The following is an 8,895-nucleotide window of genomic DNA, read 5'->3' as shown; positions in this document are numbered from 1 at the left end:
AGAGCCCACCCCCACAGTGTCAAACTTCCTATTAGTGGCTCTCCCTTTGGGGCATTTTTTTTCCAAACCACCACAGGTGTTTTGCCTGCATGTATGTCTGTGAGAGGGCGTCGGATCCCTCAGAACTGGAGTTACAAACAGTTGTGAGCTCCCATGTGGATACTGGGAATTGAACCCGGGTCCTGTGGAAGAGCAGCCCAGTGCTCTTAACTGCTGAACCATCCCTCCAACCTGTTAAATACTTTATTGACTCCATCATCTCCCAGCCCTAAAAATTTCCCAGCGTTGTTGGGGATGGTTCATGGTGCCTGGGTGCTGGCTCCTCCACCAGCTGGTTGACTATGATCTGCAAGCCTGGAGTCTGAAAATTCTGAGGATTCATGTCAGGGCCAGCAAAGGTTTGACTGACATCAAACAGATCCAGGAAGTTCCTAGAAGGTACCAAAGCCATAGTGGAGTAGGCAGAAACTGCACTATGTCTGTATGTCCCATGATGCCCGAGGGAACCGTGCTCTCCTCCCAGTATTCCTCCTTTTGGAGGACTTGGCAGGTGAGGCTCACCATCTCTCATGACAGACTTCAGAAACTAGGGTGAGGGACTGGGGGGTGGCTCATTTGGTAAAATGCCTGCTGTGCAACCATGAGGACCTGAGTTCAGATTCTGCACACCTATTAAGAGGAAAGTTTACTCTAATTCCTGCACTGGTGGGAGAACTGAGGCAGGAGGATCTCTGGAGCTAGCTGACCCACTAGTCGAACTAGATTCAGGGGAGACTCAGTCTCAAAAACTAGGTGGAGAGTCTGGGAGATGGAGAGGCTGGAGAGATGGAGGAGGGACTGGGGAGATGGAGGAGGGGCTGGGGAGATGGAGGAGGGGCTGGAGAGATGGAGGGGCTGGAGAGATGGCTCGGCAGTGAAGAGCACTTGCTGCTTTTCCAGAGGATCTGAGTTCAGTTTCCAGCACCCGTGTCAGGCAGCTCACAACAGCATATAACTCTGTTTTAGGGGATTAACCCTCTTCTAGACTCTTCTGGTAATCACACACACACATAAATAAAAATTTAAAAATGGAAGCATCTTTGGCCTCCCTCCATACACATAGGCACATACCCACATGAACATATACATTGTACACACACGGAAAGAAGGAAGGATGGAAGGAAGGAGGAATGGGGTATAGCTTGCTTAAGGTTACATAGCCCTGGTAATGGGGGTTCTTGAAGCCAGTTTTGTATCTCCTGGCTACCAGGCAACCTGTCTCTCCTCTCTTTCTTTTTCTCCATCCTGGCATTTACTAGAGGATTCTACAGACCCAACTCAGATTCTCCAGATCAACAGAAGCCCTAGGCCTGCAGGATGATAGCAAGGTTAGAGCCCAGAGCAGCCGCGTTGCGTCTGCTGGAATGTGCTGGATATGAGAGATTCCGCTCCAACTGGGGAAAGCATAGCAGGGTTGGAATGGAAATGCACAGTCATCCAAACAACGAGTATTGGGCCACACCCTGCTCCCGCCTGAGCCCACAGGCAGGGCACACTGTGTACTGAGCCTTCTAGCCAAGGGCAGTGCTTGCCAAGTTGAGGCAAGGGTTGCTGTCCCAGGAACTTACGCCATCTCTTGGGTGGATCCCAAGGTTGTCAAGGGGAATAATGTACGGGTGGGCATAGTGGGGCTCAGAGTAGAAGACAGGCCAGACTATCAGGAATCTAATTCCCTGAGCAAGGTGTGGACAAGCCACCCGGCTTTTTATTGATCCATCGAGTAATTTATTCTCACATAGCCACTCGACGGCAGTCCTGGCTCCAGGTTCAGTGCTGAATCAAGCTTACCCTCATGGAGCGCCCAGCTGACTGTGGGGCCCATCTGCCTTAGCATCAACTCCTTGCCTACTGGATGGTTCTGGATGGGGCCATTTATCTATAGTGTCAGTGACTGGCAATGTATGTTGGGTTCCGTCACCACCCTCTCTTCCACAGATCTCCATTTCTCTTGGAAGTTTTGAGAAGCCCTGTGAAGGTCCTGGAGAAATGGCTCAGCGGTTAAGAGTACTTGTTGTTCACACCAAGGATCCAGGTTTGATTCTCTACACCCACGGGACAGTTCACGGCTGCCTCTAACTCCAGTTTCAAAGGACGGATGCCCTCTTCTGGCCTCTATGGGTACTGCAGACACATGATGCGTAGACAGACATGCAGGTAAAACACCAGAACACGTAAATAAACCTTGAGAATAAAAAAGAAAAAGTCCGGTAGAGCGTCCTTTTCATCCACCTGCTCCTTCTGACTTTCTCCTTGCTGTCTGAGGGCCATGCTTCTTCCTGTCACAGGGCCATTACACAAGCCTCTCTTTTGTTCCTGGTTGGTCCTTTCTGGCAAACAGATATCCAGGTGAAGCTCAAGATCTCTCCTCCTGATGTTACACCCTTAGCGTGGGTGATGTGATGTCACACCCTCAGGCTTCTTCCTAACCAATAGAATACAGCAAAGGTGCAGGAGGCCATTCCTGTCCTTAAGTTACATTAGACTTTTTATGGTCAGTCCATACTCTGCTCATTGGGGGGCATAGATGTTTCCTTTATATCTTCCCTTAAAAAGTTGCACAACAAGCTCAGGAAAATGCTGTAGTCCCGTGTCTGTGTCCAGTCCCTGCCTCCCGGTCACTGACTTGGAAGAAGGAAGCTAGCTGCCAGGTGAATGGAGTACCAGCACTGTAGTAGCGCTGGCCTTACACCTACCTTGCTTCAACACTAGGGGGCGCTCTGAGCCAGGTTTGCCTGAATTCCGCTGTAGACTTTGAGCCACATAAATTAGGGAGCTTGACAATCAGGGATGGGAGTTTTCAAACAAACGACTGCTCTGAATTGCCCACGATCCTCCAGATCACTGGGATAAACTCATTCGATCACCAAATTTGAGCCATCAGACTATTTCTTTGGTCTCTACCTTCCTCATTTAGGGGTAAATAGATCTTTTTCTGTCTCTCTGTCTCCCTCTCCTCTCTCTCTCTCTCTCTCTCTCTCTGACAAGATCTCATGTAGCCCCAACTAGTTTATAACTCCCTCTGTGGCTGAGGCTGGCCTGTAACTCCAGATCCTGTGGCCTCCACGTCCTCAGCGCCAGGCTTGCAGGGGTGACCATTATGGCTATAGCTCGTTTTCTTGTTCGTTGGTTTTTGTTTTGGAGACAGGATTTTACGGGAGCACAGGTTGTCCTGGAAACTCACAGTCCCGGGTCAGCTTTTTGAGCACTGGAATTTTAGGTGTGAGCCACCAAGCCTAGCCCAACAAATGTTTTTGTTTTTAATGTTTCCTCAAAAAAAAAAAAAAATCTTGAAACAAGTTCAGCAGTAGAACACTTACCTAGCAAGTATAGGCTCTGGAGTTTGGTGGAGGTGTGTGTGGCACGAACCAAACCATGCAGCAAGGCACTTGACTCCGTGAGTCCTACATCTGCCAGGAGGTTTAATCCTGCCAACAACCAGAGTGAACATGGAACTCATCCCTCCCCAGTCGAGCCTCCTGACTGGCGCCTTCCCCGACGCCTTGCAAAGGCCCCTCTGTGCAGAGACAGCTGGAGTGTAAACTGTTTGTGTTAAGTGTATGGCCCTCTCATCTTCCAAACGCCGTGTGAACTTGGCTCTTCGCCCTACAGGCCGCTCAGGACCCACCCATGCTCCTCTTTCTTCCTTGTTTCTACCCCATCTAGAGTCCTTTCCTGGGCAGCTCTCAGGGCACAGGAGCCTGTCCCCAACACGACCAGTTCTAATTGTGTCACTGTTTATCCACCATCTAACCTGTCACCAAAAGTAGATTCTATGAGAGCAGGCTGTGTCTCTGCTCTGCCCTGCTGGGGCCCAGCACAGTGCCTGGCATGTACAGCTACCCATCTTCTCTCTTTCTCTTTTAAAATTATGTCTGTCTGTCTGTCTGGAAGGAGATATACATGCCATGGTAAATTCACATGATTTTCAAAGGTGAAGTTCAAAGGACAGAATATATATGTATGTGTGTGTGTATGTGTGTGTGTAACACACACATATATATTCTTTCCTTCTATCTTGTGGGTTCACGGATCAAATTTAGTCTTGGCAGCAAGAACCTTTACTCACTGAGCCATTTTGTCTACCCTAATTCCCTCCTTTTGTTGTTTTGAGACAGGTCTCACTGTGCATACCTGGCCAGACAGGGACTTTCCATATAGATCAGACCAGCCTCAATTCAGAGAAATCCACCCACCCCTGCCTCCAGAGTGCTGGGATTAAAGGCGCATGCCACCATACCTGCCCCAGTGGCTGCTTTTGAGTAGATATGTATTTATCGCGCAGCGCATTCTGGGTGAGATGGGGTGGAGATTGACTAGGGGCGGTTAGAGCTACAATGGTCTGAGAGGCTAGACCACGAACCCTCAGATTTGCCCTTACTGTGTGTGGCACAGGTGAACACGTCAAGTGTGCTTAGGGTCGCTCACGATCGTGAGAATTCACTTTTGGTAGAGCAATGGCCCTAAGCCACCTCCCGGGCTTGGCAGGAGTGTGATTCCATCAAGTTCCAGGCTCTTTCCTCTAGCACAGGAACATCTTGTATTCAGATCTGCAGGCAATACACTTGGCAATCTCTCATTATTGCACCTTCAGGGTCAGAGGTTGAAAAACTTGGAGGGAGAAGGCAGGCTGCAGGGAGGAGGAGATAGTCCTGGTGTGGCCATCTTAATGAAGGCCCACGAGTCAGGCTAGGGGGACTATGCCTGCAGTCCTAGCCAATGGAAATGTTGAGGTTAGAGGCAGACTTAAGCCTAGAAGTTCCAGCCAGCCTAGACAAGAGGAAGACACCTAAAAAAAAAAGGAGAGAGAGAAAAAAAAGAAAGGTCCAGGAAATGCCAGTATGTCAGAGTTCAGTGCATGGGTTGTGTGGACCGGCCCGTGTCTCTTCAAAACTATCGTTTGTGTGTGCTTGGCGGTAGGCGGGTGTACCCGTGTGTACACATGTGGTGGCCACAGGTCAACCCTGGGTGCTTTCCTCAGCCCTCCACTTCTAGAGTTAAGAACTTTTTTGTTTGTTTGTTTTTTGTGAGACAGGGTTTCTCTGCAGCTTTGGAGCCTGTCCTGGAACTCACTTTATAGACCAGGCTGACCTCGAACTCACAGAGATCCTCCTGCCTCTGCCTCCCGAGTGCTGGGATTAAAGGTGTGCGCCACCACCATCCAGCTAGAGTTAAGGTCTTTTCATCAGACTGGAGCTCACTGATTTGGTGAGGATGACTAACCAACAAGTCCCAGTGATCTTTCTGCCTCTGCCTCTCCAGTATTGGGATTCAAGGCATGAGTCATGAATTCTAGGTGTCTTAGTTAGGATTTTATTTCTTTGAAGAGATATCATGACTACAGCAACTCTTATAAAGGAAAACATTATTTTAAATAATTTATTTTTATTGTATGTACAAGTATGTTTTGCCTGCATGTATGTCTGTGTGAAGGTGTCAGATCTTGGAATTACAGACAGTTGTGAGCTGCCATGTGGGTGCTGGGAATTGAACCAGGGTCCTCTGGAAGAGTAGCCAGTGTTCCCAACTGCTGAGCTATCTCTCCAGCCCCATAAAAGAAAACATTTAATTGAGGCTGGCTTACAGTTTCAGAGGTTTAGTCCATCATGGCAGGAAACATGGCGGTGTGCAGGAAGACATGGTGCTGGAGAAGGAACTGAGAGTTCTGCATCTTGATCCACAGGCAGCAGAAGAAGTCTGTGTCCACACTGGGCATAATCTGAGCATATAAGACCTCAAAGCCTGCCCCCGTACCCCAGTGACACACTTCCCCAACAAGGCCACACCTCCTAACAGTGCCACTCCCTGTGGGCCAAGCATTCAAACACATGAGTCATTGGAGGCCATTCCCATTCAAACCACCACCACACTAGGCGTTAAAACACACTACCCCTTGAGATTCGTATGCTGAAGCCTAGCCTGGTATCTTTGGAGAAATCTATAGGGCCAAATAGATCATGACCAATGGACTCCTAGGGAAAGACTCTAGCTGGCGGCTGCTGCTCTGAGATCAGAAAGATGCCAGACTTCTCTGTTCCGGGTGAGGACACAGCCAGAAGGCCGCTGGCTACAGCCAGGAAGATGGCCTTCCACCAGGGGCTCCATCAACTCGAACTGACCACGGCCTTCCAGGCCCTGGAACTGTGAGAAAATGATTTCCATTCTCTAACTCACAGCCTGTGGTTGTTGTTATGACAACCAAGTAGACTAAGACAGGAAGGTACAAAATCTCTATTTTACCAACATTTTTGTCTGTTTCTTGAGACAGACTCATGCTATAGTCCATACTGTTCTGGAGCTTGCTATGTAACCCAGATTGGCCCTCGAACTTATAAGAATCATTGTTCCTCAGACTCCTGAGGGCTGGAAATATTGGTGAGAGCCACCATGTGCATGCTGGGAATTGAATGCTAGTTCTCTGGAGGAGCACCCAGGCTCTTTTTGTTTGCTTGTTTTGGTTTTAAAACACAGGGTTTCTCTGTGTAGCATTAGTTGTCCAGGAACTCACTCTCTGTAGACCAGGCTGGCCTTGAACCGAGAGATCCTCCTGTGTCTGTCTCCCTAGTGCTGGGATTAAAAGCAGCACCACCACGCCTTGCATCCAGGGCTCTTAACCTCTGAGCCATCTCTCCAGCTCTCACCTGGTAGATTTCTTGCCTCAAAAGAAGAATACGGTTCAGGTGCAGACCTTTATCAGCCAACAGTAGCACTGGGTGATTTGATGATCCCACCTCACAATGAGGATTTGAGTCTTAGGAGCTCTCTGAGCATGCATGTGCAACTCAGCCTCACCGCTGGGTGGCGCTAATACAGCAAAAATCAGGAAGGCGGCCGGCTGAGAGAGGGCAACAAAAGCTTTTTCATGGTCCGTTTCTTGGTAAGAATAAATAGAGTGAATCTTAACTCTTTTGTTTGTTTGTTTGAGACAGGGTCTTTCTACATAGCTCATGCACTACCGCCCCCAGCTGAATCTTAATTTCTATCCAAAAGCGCAAGCCCTTTGTGTGTCGGCGAGACAAACTGCTCACGTGAAGAATTCCCCGCTTGTGGAGCCTTGTTGGTGCTCAGAGAGTTCTGGCATTTGTCTCATTTCAGATTTTGAATTTTCCGGCTGGGGACACACCGCTTATGTGCCTTTTCCGACAGCCCCTATAACAAATGGACACAAAGCAGGCACTTAGTCACTTTTCACTTTTGATTTTGGGATGAGGTCTAGGTAAGGGGGACTCTGCAGGTGGTCATGGTAGGCAGGGGAGCGAACCTTGAAGAATGGAGAAAACTCAGTTCAGATCGACTCTGTCAACCCGGATCAAGACTTCAGGGGACTGGTCCCAGGCGATTCATTCCCAACAAACTTAAATACAGTATAATATGGAACAAAAGTTTCGGGTGTAATATAGTCAGTCCCTGGTGCACAAGGGAAGTATAATTACATGGAAGCCCCACTCAGGCTACGTGTCATTTCTTCCAAGAAGATGGGTTCTAGAGCTAGGCTACTTATACTAGCTTACGGGCCTAAGGAAGGGTCTGGCCCGGTCTCAATCATGTCGAAAGCATAGAGGTCATTTGAACCGTTAGCCACTTCCGGTCCTGGTGGTAGGCCCTGTAGGTTGATACGGCCTGGCCCAGCAGATAATACACATCACCAGGCTGTCAATCATCTCCAATTCCAGCTTTCTGGATGGGAGAGCAGGTTTTTCATCTTTCTTATTGAAAAGACAATCCCAGTGCTTAGCCTTCCTGGTTTCTCTGGAGATCTGTGGGCACACGGACCTTGGTGCTGTGCTCCCAACATCTAGGTATGTTGTCCAGTCTGCTCTTGAACTCGTAGGCTCAAAGACATCAGACGCCCTGAATAGCTAGGATAACAGGCATGCGCACCACTGTGCCCTGTGGGTGCTTCAGAACAACAGATACCCATTCTCTCACAGCTCTGGGATCTGGAGGTCAGAGATGAGCTTGACGGGTTGACAGGATTCGTCCCTTCTAGGAGGATCTGAGGCCTGAGGCTCTGTTCTGCCTGTTGCTAGCTCAGGTCCACCCATTATCCCTGCATCCCTTGGCTTGCAGGAGCATCTCTTCATTTCCAACATCATGGTGTGAGGTACATGCCCTCCTCCCCTTGCGGGCCACCAGTCACACTCCGGTGTGACCTTACCTTCACTAATGAGACCTACAATGACCCTATCTTCAATGAGCCCATGTTCTGAGGCACTGCGGGTTAGATCTTTTTTTTTTTTTTTTTTTTTTGTTTCATTTTTAACTTTTTCTTTTCAGAATGGTCTTATGTAGCCCAGGCTGGTTTGAATCAACTATGTAGCTGTCTTAGGGTTTTATTGCTGTGGAGAGACACCATGACCATGGCAACTCTTATAATGAAAAACATTTTTTCTTCATCTATTTATTTTACATCCTGGCCGCAACCTCCCCCCCCCTATCCACTTCTTCATGCCCCTCCCCCCTATCCCATGCTCCCCTCCCCCATTCGCTCCTCTTCCGTCTCCATCCAGGAAAGGGCAAGTCTTCCAAGAGTATCAATAAAACATGGCATATCAAGTTGCAGTAAGACTAAGCACCTCATGTATTAAGGCTCGGCAAGGCAACCCAGTATGAGGAGTAGGGTCCCAAAAGCCAGTAAAAGAGTCGGAGACAGCCCCTGTTCCCACTGTCAGGAGTCCCACAAAGAGGACACAAGCCATACAGCTGTCACATATATGCAGAGTGCCTATGTCAGTCGTAGCCTATGCGGGCTCCCTGGTTGTCCGTTCAGGCTCTGTGAGCCCGTGAGCCCAGGGAAACTGGCCTGGTCCCCTGGGGTCAGATTGGTGCTTTGCCCAGTTGTCATCAGAAAGGTGCCAT

This window comes from Alexandromys fortis, unplaced genomic scaffold (assembly GCF_014885135.2).
Source record: "Alexandromys fortis isolate MF-2015 unplaced genomic scaffold, M_Fortis_MF-2015_v1.1 scaffold_9, whole genome shotgun sequence".
NCBI lineage: Eukaryota > Metazoa > Chordata > Mammalia > Rodentia > Cricetidae > Alexandromys > Alexandromys fortis.
Note: the sequence above shows the minus strand (reverse complement) of the source record.